The following is a 19,676-nucleotide window of genomic DNA, read 5'->3' on the forward strand; positions in this document are numbered from 1 at the left end:
CACCTGGGTGATGTGACTCTGTTGCCTGTGCTGTGCTTTCAGGAGAGAATTGTAACATATCCCTGGCTGAGCACCCACGTGATGTGATGCTGCTGCTTGTTTCTTTCCCTCAGGGAAGATTGTGAGATACCTTGGCTGAAATCCCAGGTGATGTGACTCTCTTGCTAACTCCCTACCTACAGGTTAAATGGTGACATATACTATAGTCAGCTTATAAGTGCAATGATGACTCTCATACCTCAAGTCAGCTATTGGAAGAAATACTGTCTCTCATAGCTCGACTTAGATAAATGAGTCACATCCTTGGTCGTCTCTTTTTATGAAGGTCATAAAGAATTGCCACACTCTAACATATCATATAATGCCCTCGAGTGTTACAAAGAGTGTTATCCCAGGGCACACAGCACAAAGGTGAGATTGTTTCTTATATGCACACCTCACCAACTATTAGGATTATCACCCTCACACAGGGAAAGAGCCCATGGCTGAAGTCTTGAATCTCAAATGCAAACAGAATCTCAAATGCAAACACTGTCCACAGTTTTAATTGTGACTGTCATATATGAGCCTCCAGCCACAGTTGAGATGGTGACATATTTCTAAACTCAGAACAGAGCAGATGAGGACTCTACTCTCTTAAACCCAACAAACTAAGAGAGATATTGACTAATACCTGGGCTTAGGGCCACAAGTATGGTCATGGGTGCTTACAAACATGATTTTAGAGTAAATTGTGCCTCTCATTTATAATGGATAAAGCCTTTGAGTAGTATAGAGAGTGTAGTAACCAGGCACAGTGGCTCACGCCTGTAATCCCAGCATTTTGGGAGGCTGAGGTGGGTGAATCACGAGGTCAGGAGTTCAAGACCAGCCCGACCAACGTGTTGAAACCCTATCTTTACTAAAAAATACAAAAAATTAGCTGGGCATGGTGGTGGGCACCTGTAATCCCAGCTACTCGGGAGCCTGAGGCAGGAGAATCGCTTGAGCCCAGGAGGCGGAGGTTGCATTGAGTTGAGATCATGCCACTGTATTCCAGCCTGGGTGATAGTGCGAGACTCTGTCTCGCCAAAAAAAAAAAAGAGTGTACTAACAAGACCCAGCACACAGGGGAGATTTTCTTTTTTTCTTTTTTTTTTGAGATGAAGTCTTGCTCTGTTCCCCCAGCTGGAGTGCAGTGGCGCGATCTCAGCTTACTGCAACCTCTGCCTCCGGGTTCAAGTGATTCTCCTGCCTCAGCCTCCTGAGTAGCTGGGATTACAGGCACACACCACCATGCCTGGCTAATTTTTGTAGTTTTAGTAGAAACAGGGTTTCACCATGCTGCCCAGGATGGTCTCAATCTCCTGACCTTGTGATCCGCATTTATCGGCCTCCCAGAGTGCTGGGATTACTGGCGTGAGCCACTGCAGCTGGCCTGGAGATTTTCACTGTTATATGAACACCCATCAAACAGTATATATCATCATATTCTCACATAAACACAGCCCACTTTTGAAGTTCTGGATCACACATAGAGGAAGTCAACGGTGGAAAAATTGACTGTCATATATGGATCCAGTCCACAAGTGAGTTGGTGACACTCAGAGCAAGATTCAGCACACCTATGAGGCTGTGACTTCACTAATTAGACAAAGTCCACAGGAGGAGTTTAGGCTGTCAGGTACAAATTTAGTCCGCTGTTGACATTGTAACTCCTGTTCTTAGACACAACATATAGGAAGGGTTAACCTCCTTTACCTAAAACCAGAACATGTGTGGGATTGTTAATTTCATCTCTGCGCCTTCCCACAGGTTTAATTGTAACATTTTTCGCTGCCCAGCACCCGAGTGGTCTGACTCTCTTGCCTAAGACCAGCCCACAGATGGAATAGTGACATATAGCTGAACCCACAACTGAGGGGATGTGCTTCTATTTTTCTGCATTGGTGCTGCTCACAGAGGACATTGTGACATATTGCTGGACCTTACACTTAAATGATGTGAGTCTCCTCCCCTGCCTTGGCACTGCCCACAGAAGGCATTAGGACATTTCTGTGAGCCCTACATCCAGATTATGTGACTCTCCTGCCTGTTCCCTGACCACATAAGCAATTGTGACATATTGCTGGGTTCGACACCCTGGTAATGTAACTCTACTGCCAAAAAGGAGCATTATGACATATATTTCCACTCATTACCCAGGTGATGTGACTCTCTTCTCCTGCCTGGTCTCTGCTCACAGAGGGAATTGTGACATATCCCTTGGCTCAGTACCAAACAAGTGTGATTCTTCTTCCATCATAGGTTCTGCTGGCAAGGGAGATTGAGACATATTGTGGGGCTCTATGCCAATGTGACATTACGTTTTGCCTTGGCCTGGACCTCAAAAGGCATTGTGACATATTGCTGGGCCCAGCAACATGGTGACATGAGTCTCCTGTATGGACCATGATAACAGAGCATTGTGACATATCTTTAAGAGCACCAGCTTTTTGATGTGACTCTCCTTTTCTACCAAGGTTTCCCCACAATGAGAGATTGTGACGTATCTTCTGGCCCAGGAATCAAGTGATGTGTTTCTCCTGCCTGAGCTTTGCTCACAGGGAGCATTGTGACATATCACTCATCTCAGCACCCAGGTGATGTGACTCTACTGTCTGCCCTGGTTTCAAGAGGAAATTTAACATATCCCTGACTGAGCACCCAAGTTTTAATTCTTCTGCCTGGTGCCTTCTCTCAGAGAAGATTGTGACATATCCCTGGCCTATTACTGAGACGATGTAACTCACCTGCTCACTCCCTATCCACAGGGGAGATTGTGACATATATCTTTTTTCAGATCATAGGTGCGATGTTGGCTCTCATATCTGAAATCAGTCAATAGGAGACATACTATCTCTCATATGTGGGCTCAGGTACATGGGTAAGATTCTCACTCTCCTCTTTTTAGGAAGGTCAGAGAAAATTACACTCTCTCATATATTGTATAAAGCCCTCAAGTGGTACACAGAGTGTCATAATGGCCGTAGAAAACAGATGGGATTGTGATTTATGTATGCACACTTTGCCAGTTGTTAAGATTGTCACCCTCATCTATGGACAAAACCTACTGGTGAGGTCCTAAATCTTACATGTGGATGCAGTGCAGAGTTGAAATTGTGACTGTCATGTGTGAACATCAGGCAACAGCTGAGGTGATGACTCATTAGTAAGCCTAGCTTATAGGCAGGTGACAACTCTCATATCTGGACCCAGTCATTGTAGAGGTGTTAACTCTCATATCTGGGCGTAGAGCCACAGGTACGATCATGGGTCCATACCAGCACAATTGTCTCCCAGTCACAAAAGATTGTGACTTTCATGGGAACCTTATAATTTCCTCAGTTGGTACAGAGAGTGTTCTAACTAGGCTCATTGTACAGTTGAGGTTTTGACACTCATGCACACCCAGCCGACAGTAAAGATCGTCCTCTTTTCACATGAATACAATCAACTGGATGTTCTGAATCTCATATCCAGAGACAGTTGCAAGTTGGAAAATTTATAAGTGAATCCAGTCCAAAGTTAAGTTGGTGACTTTCAGACCAAGATTGAATACACTGTTAGTCTGTGATTCCACTAAGGTGACACAGCCAGTAAGAGGGACTGAGTCTCTCATTCAGTGATTCAATTCATTCTAAAAATGTGACTTGTGTACTTGGATTTAACATACAGGAGGTGTTGACTCTCATACCAAGAATTGGGGTATATACAGGATTGTTAGTCTCATCCTTGGTCTTTCCTTCAGGTGCGGTTTTGACACACTTCTGCCCAGCAGCTGAGTATTGTGATTCTTCAGAATTGGCCCAGCCTACAGATAGGATTGTGCCACACTGCTGGACCCAGCACCTAGATGATGTAACTATTCTCCTGCCTTGGTGCTACTCAAAAAAGACATTAACATATCTCAGAGCCTTGCACACAGGTAATGTGAGTCTCCTCTCCTGCCTTGCTGCTGCACACAGAAGTGAGATATGTACAGGATTGTTAATCTCATTTGGACCTTCCTGCACGTGTGATTGTGACACATGCCTCTGTGTAGAACCCAAGTGAGTTTTCTCTCTTGCTTGGATTTAACCCACAGATGGAATCGTGACATATCGCTGGACTAGAAACTAGGTGATGTGACTCTATTTTCTTGCCTCTGTGATTTCCACATTAGGCATTGGGACAAATCACTGGGCCTTGCATCCAGGTGATGGGAGTTTTCTTTTTCTTTCTCTTTTTTCTTTTTTTTTTTTTTATTGAGACAGAGTTTTGCTCTTGTTACCCAGGCTGGAGTGTAATGGTGCAATCTTGGCTCAAGGCAAACTCTGCCTCCTGAGTTTAAACAATTCTGTCTCAGCCTCCCAAGTAGCTTAGATTACAGGCGTGCACCACCATGCCTGGCTAATTTTTATATTTTTAGTAGAGACAGGGTTTCTCCATGTTGGTCAGGCTGGTCTCGAACTCCTGACCTCAGGTGATCCACCTGCCTTGGCCTCCCAAAGTGCTGGGATTACAGTCGTGAGCCACCATGCCCGGCCAGTGATGGGAGTTTTCTCTCCTCCTTTGGTGCTGACCACAGTGAGCATTGTAAAATATTGCTGCCATCACCCATACATTATGTTACTCTCCTCTGCTTTGCCCACGTGGTTCATTGTGACGTTACTGGGTCTAAAACCCAGAAAATGTAACTCCCTTATTTAGGTTCTGCCTGCAGGAGCCATTGTCACAAATCTCTGTGCTCACCACCCAGGTGATGTGACTGCCTTTTACTGCCTAGTTCCTTCTCACAAAACATATTGTGGCATACTGCTAGGCCCAGTACCTGGCTGGTGTGACTCCTCTCTTCTTTCTAGGTTCCACCTGCAGCAAAGATTGTAACATACCGCTGGGCCCAACGGTATAATGACATTACTCTTTTGCCTTGGGCCCATCCTCAGAAGGCACTATAAAGTATTCATGGCCCCAGCGCCAAGGTGCTGTGTGTCTCCAGCCTGGATCCTGCCCACAGAGGGCATTGTGACATATCTCTTGGCCCATCAGATGTTTAATATTATCCCCTCCCCTTTCCTACCCTGTGTTTGCCTATACGAGACATTGTCACATGTTCCTGGGCCCAGCACCTAGGTGATGTCTTCCCGAGACCTGTCCATATGGGGATTATGATATATCGTGTGGCCCAGAACTTACTTGATGTGACTCTCCTCTCATGACTAGGCCCTGCTCACAGGTGTGATTGTGACACACAGCTTGGCCTAGCCCCTAGGTTATGTTACTCTCCTCTTATTCTTCAGTCATTTTCACAGGGGGCATTGTGACATATTGCTGGACTGAGAACTTAGGTGATGTGACTCTCCTCTACTGCTTGGAATATTCCCAAAAAGAGAGTTGGATATATTGCTTAGCCAGGATCCTAGGTGATGTTACTCTTTTCTCCTGCCTAAACCCTGCATACATTATGTATTTTGACACATCACTGGAGCCGCAACCTAGGTGATGTAATTCTCCTGCATGGGCTTTGCCTACAGGGGTATGATGATGTATCTTTTCTTTCATCACCCAAGTGGTGTGACTCTCCACTTATGCCTAGGTCTTGATGAAAGAGGAATTGTGACATATCCCTGGCCCTAGCACTTAGGTGATGTAACTTGCCTTTATTGCCAGGGCATGGCATATTATGAATATTGGACATATCTCTGGGACTGACACCTAGGGGATGAGAGGTTCCTGCCTGGGCCGTGCCCACAGGAGGCTTTGTGGCATGTCTGTGGCCTCATTACCTAGAAAGATGTGACTCTTCTCTTCTACCTGCGTTCTTCCCACAGAGAAGATTGTGACATCACTGGATCCAGCAATTAGAAAATGTTTCTCTCCTGCCTGAGCCTTGCCCACAGGAACATTGTGACATATCCTTGGGCTCAGCACCCAGGTGATGGAACTCTGCCACCTGTGCCCTGTCTACTTAGGCTATTGTGAAGCTGGTTTCAATACCCAGGCGATGTAGCATTCCTGCCAGGCCACTGCCTTCCAGGGATATTGTTACATACCTTTGTGCCAATCACCAAGGTGATATGAATCTTTTCACCTACCTAGTCCTTGTTCACTGGGGAATAATGATATCTATTGCTGGTTTCAGCACTGAGCTGATGTGACTTGCCTCTTCTTCATAGATTCTGCCCACAAAAGAACTAACACATCACTAGGCCCATCAGCAAAATTATTTTGCCTAGCCCTGCCCTTAAAAGACATTGTTACATACTACAGTGCCCAGCATCAATGTAATCTGTCCCCTGCCTAAACCCTGCCTACTGGGGGCATTGTGACATATCTCTTGGCCCATCAACTATTTGATGTGACTCTACTTTGTTACGTGGGCTTTGCCAATAGTAGAGCTTGTGACCTATCTCTGGGCCCAGCACCTGGATGTTATGAGTCTCCTGCCTGGTCCATGCGCACAAAAAAGAGAGTGACTTATACTAGGATCAACACACAAATGATTCTATTCTTCTGCATGATCCCAGCCCACATGGCTTATTGTGACATCTCTAGTTTCATCATCTAGATGATGTGACTCTCCTTTTCTTCCTGGGAACTGTCCATAATGAGGATTGTGACACATCACTTGGCCCAGCACCTATGTGATATGACTCCTTTCTTTTGCCTGGGCCTATCAGTTTGGGTGATTGTGTCATATAGCTTTACTCAGCACCTTGATTATGTGACTCTCCTGTTTCTCCTGAGTCCTACCCACAGAGGTCACTGCAACATATCCCTGAGCCCCTAATTTAGGTAATTTGACTCCTGCCTGGGCCCTCCCCTCAGTGATTTTTGTGACATAGTTTTTGACTCATCACCTAGGTAATGTGACTCTTCCCCACTGCTTGGACTCTGTCACAGAAGGTATTGTGATGTATCACTGGGCCTGACACTTAGGTGAAGATACTGTCTTCTCCTGCCTGGGCCCTGCATAAATTGTATATTTTGACATTTCACTAGGTTCAACACATGGGTGATTCAACTCTCTCACATGGACCCTGAGCATGGGGTTATTAAGACATTTATTTTTGTTCATCACCTAAGTGATGTGACTCCTCTCTGATCCCTATCAAAAGGAAAGATTGTGACATATCACTGGAACCAGAACTTAGGTGATGTGACTCTTCTGTCTAACAACTACATATTTTGGTTATTGTGACATTTCACTGGGCCAAACACCTCAGCCCTGCCCACAGGGGTTCTTGTGACATATATCTGCATCCATTACGTAAAAGATGTGATGCCTTTTCTACCTGCACCCTGCCGACAGGAAAGGTTATAACACACTGCAGAGCCCAGCCACCAGGTGATGTGCCTCTTCTGCATGTGCATAACTTTCAGGAGAAAATTGTAACATGCCACTGGTTGAAAACCCAGATGATGTGACTCTCCTGCCTTTTCACAGCCCTCAGGGAAAAAAATTACATATCATTTGCCCAGCATCCAGGTGATATCACTCTCCTGGGTGGTTTGTGCCAACAAGTTGGTTGGTAACATATATCTTGGCCCAGCTCATAGGTTTGATGATGACTCTAATACCTCATACCAGCCAATAGAAGAGATACTGTCTCTCACAGGTAGGCTTAGAAAGAGGAGTAAAATTCCTGGCTGGGTGTGGCGGCTCACACCTATAATCCCAGCACTTTGGGAGGTCGAGGTGGGCGGATCACCTGAGGTCGGTATTCAAGACCAGCCTGACCAACATGGAAAAACCCTGTCTCTACTAAAAATACAAAAAATTAGCTAGGCATGGTGGCACGTGCCTGTAATCCCAGCTACTCGGGAGGCTGAGGCAGGAGAATCGCTTGAACCCAGGAGGCGGAGGTTGTGGTGAGCTGAGATCACACCATTGCACTCCAGTCTGGGCAACAAGAGTGAAACTCCGTCTCACAAAAAAAAAAAAAAAAAAAGAAAAAGGAATAAAATCCTGGTCTCCTCTCTGTATGAAGGTTATAGAGAATTACCACTCTCTTGTATATTGTATGAGGCACTCAGATGGTACAGAGCATGTAATCTGCACCATAGGACCAAGCAAACAGGTTAGATCATGTTTCATGTAAGCACACCCTGCCAGTTTTTAGGATTGTCATCCTCGCACATGGAAGAGCCCACTGATGAGGTCATAATTCTCATGGATGGATGCAGTCCACAGTTAAAATTGTGACTATCATATGTGAACATGTGGCCACATTTGAGATGGTGAATCATTTCTAAACCCAGCTCATAGGTGGGTGAGGACTCTCCTCTCTGGACCCAGCCAATTGGAGAGATGTTGACTGTCATACCTAGACTTAGGACCACATAAGATCATGTGTTCAGAGCAGGTTGCAACTCTCATGCACACCATATACAGTCCACAAGAGAGTGTCCTGACAGAGACAAGCACACAGGTGAGGTTGTGAAATTTATATTCACACCCAGTCAATACCAAATATTGTCATCCACTTAAACACACTCTTTTGAGGTTCTGAATCTCACTTTTGGAGGCAGTTGAGTGTTGGAAAATTGACTCTCATTTGTGGATTTTTGTCCACAGTTGGGTTAGTGACTCGTTAACCAAAATTCAGCACACCTTTGTGACTGCGACTTCACTAAAGAGCATAATTTATTTTGAGATGGAGTTTTGCTCTTGTTACCTAGGCTGGAGAGCAGTGGCACGATCTTGGCTCATTGCAAACTCTGCTTCCTGGGTTCAAGTGATTCTCCTGCCTTAGCCTCCTGAGTAGCTGGGATTACAGGTGCCCACCACTATGCCAGCTGTTTTGTATTTTTAGTAGAGCTGGGGTTTCACCATGTTGGTCAGGCTGGTCTTGAACTCCTGACCTCAAGTGATCCACTTACCTTGGCCTCCCAAAGTGCTGGGATTACAGGTGTGAGCCACCTTGCCCAGACTAAGGCACATAATTTGCAAAAGAAATTGAGGCTGTTATGCACAAATCCAGTCCACCATTGAGACTGTGACCCCTGTACTTAGACCCAACATGCAGGAGGTGTTGACTGTCATCCCTTGACTCAGAACATGAATGTAATTGTTAATGTCATCGCAAGACCTTTCGAAAGGTGTCATGTGACATATATCTTAGCCCAGCACCTGAGTTATTTGTCTTTTCCTGGGCCTAGTCCACAGTGCCATATCACCGGGCCCAGACCCTTGGTAATGTGATTCTATTCTGCCTTGATACAGCCCACAATGGTCATTGTGACATATTGCTGGGTGTTGCACCCAGGTGGTGTGAGTCGGCTCTTCTGCATTGGTGCTGCCCACAGATGTATTGTGACATATTGCTGGGCCTATGTTATGTTAATCTTTTGCTTGTGCCGTAAACACATAGGCTGAGTCCAACACCTGGGTGATGTAACACTTCATCCTGGACCTGTCTACAGAGGGGATTGTAATATATGTCTTCACCAATCACCCTGGAAATGTGACTTACTTTTCCTGCCTGTCTATAATCACAGGGGGTGTTGGGACATATTGTGGGGCCCAGCACCTAGGTGATGTGACACTTTTTTTTAGGTTCTGCTCACAAAAGAGATTATGACATATGACTGTGCCTAACACTAAAGCGATGTTACTTTTTTTTTTTTTTTTGCTTTGGCTCTGCCCTTAGAAGGCATTGAGATATACAGCTGGGCTTAGCACTAAGAAGATGTGAGTCCTCTGCCTGAAGCCTGACCACAGGGAGCATTGTGACCTATTTCTTGACCCATTACAATCTCTCCTGTGGGCAAAGCTGAGGTAAATGCCCGTTTTACCTACATGATGTGACATTCCTCTTCTGCCTGGGCCATGCCCACAGAATAGAGAGTGACGTATTGCTGGGGCAAGCAGATGGTGTAATTATTCTGCCTGGTCCCTGTACACAGGAGTCACTGTGATACATATTTGGGCCTCCCACCTAGATGATGTGACTCTTCTGGGGTTTGTCCACAGTGGGAATTGTGATATGCCACGTGACATAGCTCCTATGTGATGTGACTCTTTCTCATTCTTGGCCTCTTTCCACTGGGGTGACTGGAACATAAAGCTGAGCCCAGCACCTAAGCTGTGTCTCTCCTTTATAAGCCCTACCCACAAAGGACATTGTGACGTATCTCTAGGCTTCTCACCTAGGTAATGTGACTTTTTTACCTAGGCCCACCCCTCGGGTATTGTGAAATACTGCTGGACCAAGATCCTAGATGATAGGAATCTCTGCTACTGCTTGGGTTGTGCTTAAGAAGAAATTGTGATGTGCATTTGGGCACATCCAGCACCTAAGTGATGTTACTCTCCTCTTGTGCCTGAGACCTGCATGCATCATGTTTTTTTTGTGTGTGTTTTTTTTGTTTGTTTATTTGTTTTTGAGATGGAGTTTCGCTCTTGTTGCCTAGGCTGGAGTGCAATGGCGCAATCTCAGCTCACCACAACCTTCATCTCCCATGTTCAAGCAGTTCTTCTGCCTCAGCCCCCCGAGTATCTGGGATTACAGGCATGTACCACCAAGCTCGGTTAATTTTTCTATTTGCAGTAGAGACGGGGTTTCTCCATGTTGGTCAGGCTGGTCTTGAACTCCCAACCTCAGGTGATCCACCCACCTCAGCCTCCTAAAGTGCTGGGATTACCTGTGTGAGCCACCGCACCTGGCCGGCATCATGTATTTCAACATGTCTCTGGGTCCAACAACATGATGATGAGAATTTCCTGCGTGGGCTCTCACACAGAACTATTCTAACACGTCTTTTCATTCATTATCTTGGCGATTTGACTTTTCTGTTCCGCTTGAGCACTGCCAAAAGAAAAATTTGTGGCAGATCACTTTACCTAGCACCTAGGTGATGTGGCTCTTCTCACTTGCCTGAGACCTGCATATTTTGGTTATTGTGACATATCACTGAAACAAACACTTAGGGGTTGGAAGGCTTCTGCCTGAGCTCCTCTCACAGAGGGCCCTGGAGTATATTTTTTCATCCATCACCTGGTAGATGAAACCCTCTACTTCTACCTGCATTCTTCCCATAGAGAAGATTGTGATATATTGCTGGGCCCAGCAACCAGGTGTTTTGTCTATCCTTTCTGGGCTTTGCCTACAGTGAGCCTTGTGACACATTTAGCTGAGCCCAGCACCCAGGTGATCATACTCTTCTCCCTGTGCCCTGCTTTCAGGAGAGGATTATAACATCTCTGGTTGAGAACCCTGTGATGTGACTCTCTTTGCTGGTGCATGCTGTCAGGGAAGATTGTGACATAACCCTGGGTCAGCACACAATTGATGTGACTCTTGTGTTTGTTCTCTACCCACAGGTGGAATTGTGACATAAAACTTGGCCAAGCACACAGATGTAATGGTGTGCTGAATCCAGCACCTCGGTGATTTGACTCTCCTCTTTTTTTGTGGGAGGGATCCTGCAAATTTTGGATATTGTCAATTATTGCTGAATCCTGCACCCATGTTACGTGACTCTCCCAAATGTGCCTTACATGTTGTGTCACAATATATCACATTAGAAATTGTTAAATATTGTTGAGTTCAACACCTGGGTGATGGATGTAACTTTTTTTCTGGGCCTGCCTACAGGGGACCTTGTGACATAACTCAATGCCCATCACCATGGTACTGTTACTCTCTTCTGCCTGATCTCTGCTCACAGAGAAATTGTGACACATCACTGGCCTAGCATCTAGGTGATGTGACTCTCCTCTTTTTTTCAGGCTCCACATATTTGGGTATTGTGACATATTGCTGAACTCAATACCTAAGAGATGGGAGTCTCCTACCTAGGCCCTTCCTACAGGGGGCATTGTGACATGTCTCTGCATTCCTCATCCAGGAGATGTGACTCTCCTTTTCTGCCTACACCCTGCCTACACAGAAAGTTGTGGCATATTGCTGTGGTCAGCAACCAGACGATGTGTTTCTCCTGCCTGGGTCTTTATTACAGGAAAGATGATTGACATATTACTGGGCCCAGCATCCAGATGATGTGACTCTTCTTCTGTTGGTCCCTGCTTACAGGGAAATTGTAGCATATTGCTACACCCAGCACCTAGCTTATGTGACTCTTCTTTTAGGTTTGCCTTCAGGGAACATTGTGACATATTGCTGGGCCCTGCACTGACAATTTGTGACTCTTCTGCCTGTGATTTGCCCACTTGGGGCATTGTGACGTATTGCTGGGTTTAACACTCAGGTGATGTAACTTTTAAGCCTAGGCCTTGCCTACAGGAGGCATTTTGAAATGTTTTTCTGGCTGGGCACAGTGGCTCATGTCTGTAATCCCAGCACTTTAGGAGGCCAAGGTGGGCGGATCACAAAGTCAGGAGTTCGAGACCAGCCTGGTCAACATGGTGAAAACCCATCTCTACTAAAAAAAAACAAAAATCAGCCAGGTGTCGTGATTGGTGCCTGTAGTCCCAGCTACTCAGGAGGCTGAGACAGGATAATCGCTTGAACCCAGGAGGTGGAGGTTGCAGTGAGCTAAGATCGCACCACTGCACTCCATCCTGGGCAAAAGAGTGAGACTCCATCTCCAAAAAATAAAAAAAAACAAAAAAAAACAAATGTCTTTGCACCAATCCCACAGGTGATGTGACTCTTGTGTTACCTGGTCTCTGCTCCCAGGAAGAATTGTGACCTTTCACAGTGTATAGCTATTTTTTTTTTTTATTTCTTAGTTTTTTCCTGCAGGAAAGATTGTGAAATATTACTGAACTAAGCACCAAAGGGATATATTTTTTTTCTTGGACCTGCCCACATAAGACATTGTGACATATTGCTGGGCCCTACACCTAGACGATGTGAGTTTTCTGCCCGTCAACTATTTTATGTGACTCTCCTCTCTTCACTTTGTCCATAGGTTAGCTTTTAATATACCTTTGGGCCTGGGTCATGCTAACAGAAGCAAGAGTGACTTATTGCTGGGTCCAGCACACAGGGGATATGATTCTTCTGCTTGGTTCCTGCCCAAGTGGTCATTGTGACATATCTCTGGGTCAGTTGCCTAAATGACAGGACTCTTTTTATCTTTCTGGAGCAGTCCACAGTAGGAAATTTGACATATCGCTGGGCCCAGCACATATCTGATGTGACTCTCCTCTCATGCCAAGGCCTTGCCTACTGTAGTGATTGTGCCATATAGCTGGGCCCAGCTCCTACATTATCTGACTCCTGTTTTCTTCCTGAGCCCTATGAAAAGATAGCATTATTAAATATTTCTGGGTCTTTTACCTAGGTGATGTGACTTTTCTTTCTGACTTGTCCTCTCAGAGGGTATTGTGACATGTTGCTGAGTGCAGCATTTAGATGATGCGACCCTTCCTCTACTGCTTGGACTCTGACCAAAAAGGGATTATGATATATCACTGGGCCCAGCACCTACGTAATGGGACTATTTTTCCCTTGCCTGGGCCCTACAAACATTTTGCATTGTGACATGTAGCTGGGTCTGCCACCCAGGTAATGTGAGTCTTCACATAAGCCCTGGCCACAAGAGTATTATGAAATAACTTTTTATTCATCACCTAGGTAAAGATGTGACTCTTCGTCAGCCTCTACCCTGCCACAAGGGAATTGTGTTGTGTCAGTGGGTCCAGCACCTAGATGATGTAACTCATCTTTTGGCTGGACCTTTCATATTTTACATATTGTTACATATCACTGCATCTGACATTAGGGGATGAGAGTCTTCTGCCTGGGCCCTGCCCACAGATGGCCTCGTGACATGTTTTGGCATCCATCACCTAAGAAATGTGGCTGTCCTCACCTACATGCACCATGCACAAAGAAAAGATTGTGACATATCACTGGGATCAGCCAACAGGTATGGTGTCTATCCTCTCAGGATGTTGCTCACAGAGAGCGTTGTAACATATCACTGGGTCCAGCACCCAGGTGATGTGACTTGTGGCCTATGCCTATCTAGTCTTTTTTTTTTTTTTTTTTTTTTGAGGCAGAGTCTCACTCTGTTACCCAGGTTGGAGTGCAGCGATGTGATCTTGGCTCACTGCAACATCTGCCTCCTGGTTCAAGCAGTTCTCCTGCCTTAGCCTCCCAAGTAGCTGGGATTACAGGCATGCATTACCACTCCGTTCTAATTTTTGTATTTTTAGTAGAGGTGGAGTTTCACCATGTTGGCCAAGCTGGCCTCGAACTCCTGACCTCAAGTGATCTACCCGCCTTGGCCTCCCAAAGTGCTGATATTACAGGTGTGAGCCACTGTGCCATGCCTTATTACCCTCCTCTTTCAAATCATCCCTGTGTATTTTGGGTATTAAGACATATTTCTGGGTCAAACCAAATGAGTGAAAGGCTCTTGCCTGGGCCCTGCCCACAAGAGGCCTTGTGACACATCTCTGCATCCACTGCTTTGGAGGTGTGACTCTCCTCTTCCATCTGCATCATGCCAACACAGAAAATTGTGACATACCTCTGGGTTCAGCAACCAGGTGTGTACCCAGGTCTTACCTGCAGAGAAAATTGTGACATATAGCTTGGCCCAGTACCCAAGTAATGTGACTTTGTTGTCTGTGCCTTGCTTTCAGGAGAGAATTGTAACATAACCCTGGTCAGGCAACCAGGTGATATGACTCTGTCTGATCCCTGCCCTGGAAAAATTGTGACATATTTCTGACCCAGCACCCAGGTGATGTTACTCTCCTGTTTTCTTTCTACTCACAGTTTGGGTTGTGACATATACCTTTGCCAAGCTCACGGTTGTGATGATGACACTAATACCACAAACCAGCCAAAAGGAGAGTTACTGGCACTTGTAACTATACTTGGAGAAATGGGTAAATTCCTAGGTCTTCTCTAGATAATAACTTCATAAAGGATTACTTTTCTTTCACATTTTATATAAAGTCTTTGGATGGTACAGAGAGTGTCATCACAAGACCAAGCACACAGGTGAGACTGTGTTTCTCATACGCACAACCTACCAAATGTTAGCATTGTCACCCTGACACATGGACAGTGCCCACTGGAGAGATCCTGAATTCACAGGTGCATGCAGTCCACAGTAAAAATTCTGTTACATGTGATCATGCCACTACAGTTAACATGGTGACTCATTTCAAAATCCAGCTCATAGGCAGGTGAAGAGTCTCTTCTCGGGACCCAGCCATTTGGAGAGATGTTGACTCAAATTCATTGACTTAGGTTCACAGGTATGATTATGAATCCATACCAGGAGGAAAGTTTCAGAGAAAATTGTGACTTTCATGAATACTGTATAAAGACCTCAGGTGGTACAGAGAGTTTTATAAAGAGGCCCAGAACACAGGTGACATTGTGACACTTATATGCACACCCAGCCAACAGTAAAGATTGTCATCTTTCCACATGAATGCAGCTCACTGTTGAAGTTCTGATTCTCATAGCTGGGGGTAGCCAAAAGCTGGAAAATTGACTCTCATACATGGATTTGGGCTATATGTGGGTTGATGACTCTCAGACCAAGATTCAGCATACCGATGAGGCTGTGACTCCACTAAAGGGACACAGTCCACAGCATAGATTGAGGCTCTTATGCATGTATTCAGTCCACCTTTGAGATTGTAACTGATGTACTCTGACTCAACATACAAAAGGTGTTGACTCCAATACCTAGAAATGGGACATGTGCAGGATTGTTAATTTTATCCCTACATTTTCCTGCAACTGTTATTGCAACATACACCTCTGGCCAGCACCTGAGTAATTTGATTCTCCTCCCTGGTGCCCAGCCCACAGATTAGATCATGACACATCACTGGACCCAGCACCTAGGTGGTGTGACTGTACATTTGCCTCAGCACTGCCCACAGGGAGGCATTGTGACATATGGCTGAGCCCCACACCTTGGTTATGTGACTCTCATTCCTGTGCCCTGCCATTATGGGTCATTGTCACATATTGCTATGTCCAGCCTCCTGGTGATGTAACTCTCCTTGCTGGGTCCTGCCTACAGGAAGCATTACAACCTATCTCTGTACCAATCACCAAGGTAATGTGACTCTTATTCTACCAGGTCCCTGCACACATAAATAATTTTTTCTATTACTGGGCCCAGCATCTAGCTGAAGTGACTTTTCTCTTCTAAGTAGGTTCTGCTCTCAATGTAGATTGTGACATACTGCTGGGCTAAACAAGGTGATGTGAGCCTTCTGTCCAAACCCTGCCCATAGCAAGCACAGTGACATATCTGTGAATCCATCATCTTTGTGCTGTGACTCTTACTTGGGTTTGGCCTATACGAGAGATTGTGACATATCTCTGGGACCAGCACTTAGATGATGTGAATCTTCTTTCCTCCCACGGCCATGCTCCCATAAAAGAGCATGACTTATCCCTGGGATAAGCTCACAGGATATGTCATTCTTCTATCTGGCCCCTGTCCACAGGGGTTATTGTGACATATCTCTGGGCCCATTACCTAGATGATGTGACTCTACACTTCTTTCTGGGGCCTGTCCACAGGATTGTGATGTATCACTTGGCCCAGCACTTATGTGATGTGACTCTTCTCATGCTTTGGCTCTGCCCACTGGAGTGATTGTGATATGTAGCTGGGTCCAGCTCTTAGGTTATGCAATCTATCTTTTCTCTGTGAGCCCTTCCCACAGGGGGCATTGTGACATATCTCTGATCCTCTCACTTTGATGATGTGAATTTTCTGCCAGGGCTGTTTTCTCAGAGGGTATTGTGACATTTCTGGACCCAGAACCTAGATGATGCCACTTTTCTATTGCTTGGGCTCTGCCCAAAATGCAACTCATTTTTGTGACTGGTATCTGCATACATGTATTGTGATGTATGGCTGGAACCAGCACCTGTATAATATGAGTCTTCTGCATGGACTCTTTTCAGGAGGGCATTATGAAATATCATTTTGTTTATCACTTACGTGTTGTGACTCTCTCCTTATGACTGGAACCTGCCACAAAGGGCAATTGCAACATATCACTTGACCCAGCACCTAAGTGATGTGATTCTCTTTTTTGGGGGGAGGGAATCTCACATATTTTGAGCATTGTGATATATTGCTGGGCCCAACACCTAGGGAATAGAATGCTCCTTTCTTAACCCTGCCCATGGGGGCTTTGTGACATATCTCTATTGGGGGAACCAGCCCCCAATATTTCAATGTAGGTTCTTTTCTATTTTCCCTAAGTGTTGGCTGGTCTGAGAAATAAAAGAGTACAAAAGAAAGAAATTTTACAGCTGGGTCTCCGGGGGTGACATCACATGTCAGCAGGTTCCATGATGCCCCCGAGCCGCAAAACCAGCAAGTTTTTATTAGCAATTTTCGAAGGGGAGGGAGTGTACGAATAGGGTGTGGGTCACAGAGATCACATGCTTTAAAGGCAGTAAAATATCACAAGGCAAATGGAGGCAGAGCAAGATCACAAGGCCAGAGTGAAATTAGAATTACTAATGAGGTTCCATGTCCCGCTGTGCACGCATTGTCATTGATAAACATCTTAACAGGAAACAGGGTTCAAAAGCAGAGAACTGGTCTGACTAGAATTCACCAGGCTGTAATTTCCTAATCCTAGCAAGCCTGGGGGCGCTGCAGGAGACCAGGGTGTATTTTATCCCTTATCTTCAACTGCATAACACAGACACTCCCAGAGTGGTTATTTTAGAGGCCTCCCCCTGGGAATGCATTATTTTCCCAGGGCTGTTCCTTGCTGAGAAAAAGAATTCAGTGATATTTCGCTTTTGCAAAAAGAGAAGTATGACTCTGTTCTGCCTGGCCCTACAGGCAATCAGGCCTTATGGTTATCTCCCTTGTTCCCTGAAAATCACTGTTATTGTGTTCTTTTAGGATGCCCAGATTTCATATTGTTCAAACACACATGTTTTAGAAACCATTTGTACAGATAACACAATCATCAGAGGGTCCTGAGGTGACATACATCCTCAGTTTATGAAGATGACAGGATTAAAAGATTAAAGTAAAGACAGGCATAGGAAATTATAAGAATATTGATTGGGGAAGTGATAAATGTCCATGAAATCTTCGCAATTTCTGTTCAGAGCTTGCAGTAAAGACAGGCAAAAGAAATTATAAAAGTATTAATTTGGGGAACTAATAAATGTCCATGAAATCTTCACAATTTGTATTCTTCTGCTGTGGCTTCAGCCAGTCCCTCCATTCGGGGTCCCTGACTTCCTGCAACATATCTCTGCATCCATGACCTAAATATGTGATTCCTCTATTCTGCCTACACCCAGCTTACAGGGAAGATTATAACATATTGCTAAGTAAAGTGTATCTTGTGCTGATCTCCTATTTTGTTCTGTGACTAAGAATGCCTAACCTGGGGATGCAGCCCAGTAGGTCTCAGCCTCATTTCACCTCAACACTATTCAAGATGGAGTTGCCCTGGTTTGAATGCCTCTGACATAGAGATCCACTATAAAATTATGAAAAAAATTTATTTGAATTGCAGTGAATAAGAAATGGAAGACCTAGGATGGGCTATTCTGAAAGATTTAGCAATATTTATATTTGTCTTTTTAAGTTTTCCATTAATACTTCTGAATAGATACATTGTTTTATTCTGTCAAGTTTAAACAGATACGCTTGATAATAAAAGGGGTTTCCACTGTGAAAGAAAAATAAATCTCCTGATGCCAAAATTACGAATCCAATAGAAAAGTCAAGCTGGAAACTACATCAGGCAAACCTGTTTCCTATTTTATTCTTAAATAAGATAGCTACACAGATAAAAATCTACATACCTACCTCACAATTTGCTCAGAAGGAAATTCCTAGTGAATAGATGACAGACAGAACTCAAAGTCATCCCTCTGAGGCTCACCTGAGACAAATGCAGATCTGTTTGTTTCCTCTGCCTTATTGTTAATTTTAAAATGCAGATTCATTGAGCCAGGCTAAATTGTGTATTCAGTGGAAGGCTTATCAAGGACTCAAATAAATTTATTATTTTTTCTCTTATCTACTTATGACGTGGAAGCCCCAACCTCAAGTTTTCCTGTCTTACCTGACTACACCAATGTACATCTTAAACATGTTGATTGATATCTCATGACTTTCTAAAATGTATTAGAAAACTGTACCCCAACCACCTTGGGCACATGTCATCAGGACCTCCTGAGGCTGTGTCACAGGCTCCTACTTAACCTTGGCAGAATAAACTTTCCAAATTTATTGACACAGCTTTGCGCAGTGGCAGTATCGTAGCCAATGAGGTGTATCCGAGGCGCGATTATTGCTAATTGAAAACTTTTCCCAAATTTATTGACACTTGTCTCAGGTACCTTTTGTTTTACACAGCCAAGGCACTGCTAGCTGGTCACGACTGCACCCCAGACTGATCCACCACCATTGCAGGGACTCTGGTTTCTTGATAGCAATTGTTTCACTTCAATGGAAGATGGACAGGTGTGTACCTGAGACTGCAGCACTGAGCTCCTGGGTGATGTGGGATGTTCCAAGCATCAGCTTTCAGCCAGTATATCTTATGACTGTTGAAAGTTATTTAGTGTAGTGTGAAGATGGGAATAAACAGCTCCTGAATGCTAACAATGGCTGTTCATTCTAGGATGACCCAAGATGGCCATGCAATGGTTCTGGGTTCTTCTGTGGCTTCTCTCTCAGTGGCTGATGGAGTGGTTTTTTTGGTCTTGTGATACAGGGTGTGTGTG

General features: G+C 44.8%; 1 pseudogene; it reads left to right on the top strand.

Moving 5' to 3' along the window:
- The first annotated feature begins 19,186 nt into the window (after positions 1–19,186).
- Positions 19,187–19,269, top strand: LOC116479842 (U4 spliceosomal RNA; annotated as a pseudogene).
- Positions 19,270–19,676: the final 407 nt, after the last annotated feature.

This window comes from Hylobates moloch, unplaced genomic scaffold (assembly GCF_009828535.3).
Source record: "Hylobates moloch isolate HMO894 unplaced genomic scaffold, HMol_V3 SCAFFOLD_12, whole genome shotgun sequence".
Taxonomy (NCBI): domain Eukaryota; kingdom Metazoa; phylum Chordata; class Mammalia; order Primates; family Hylobatidae; genus Hylobates; species Hylobates moloch.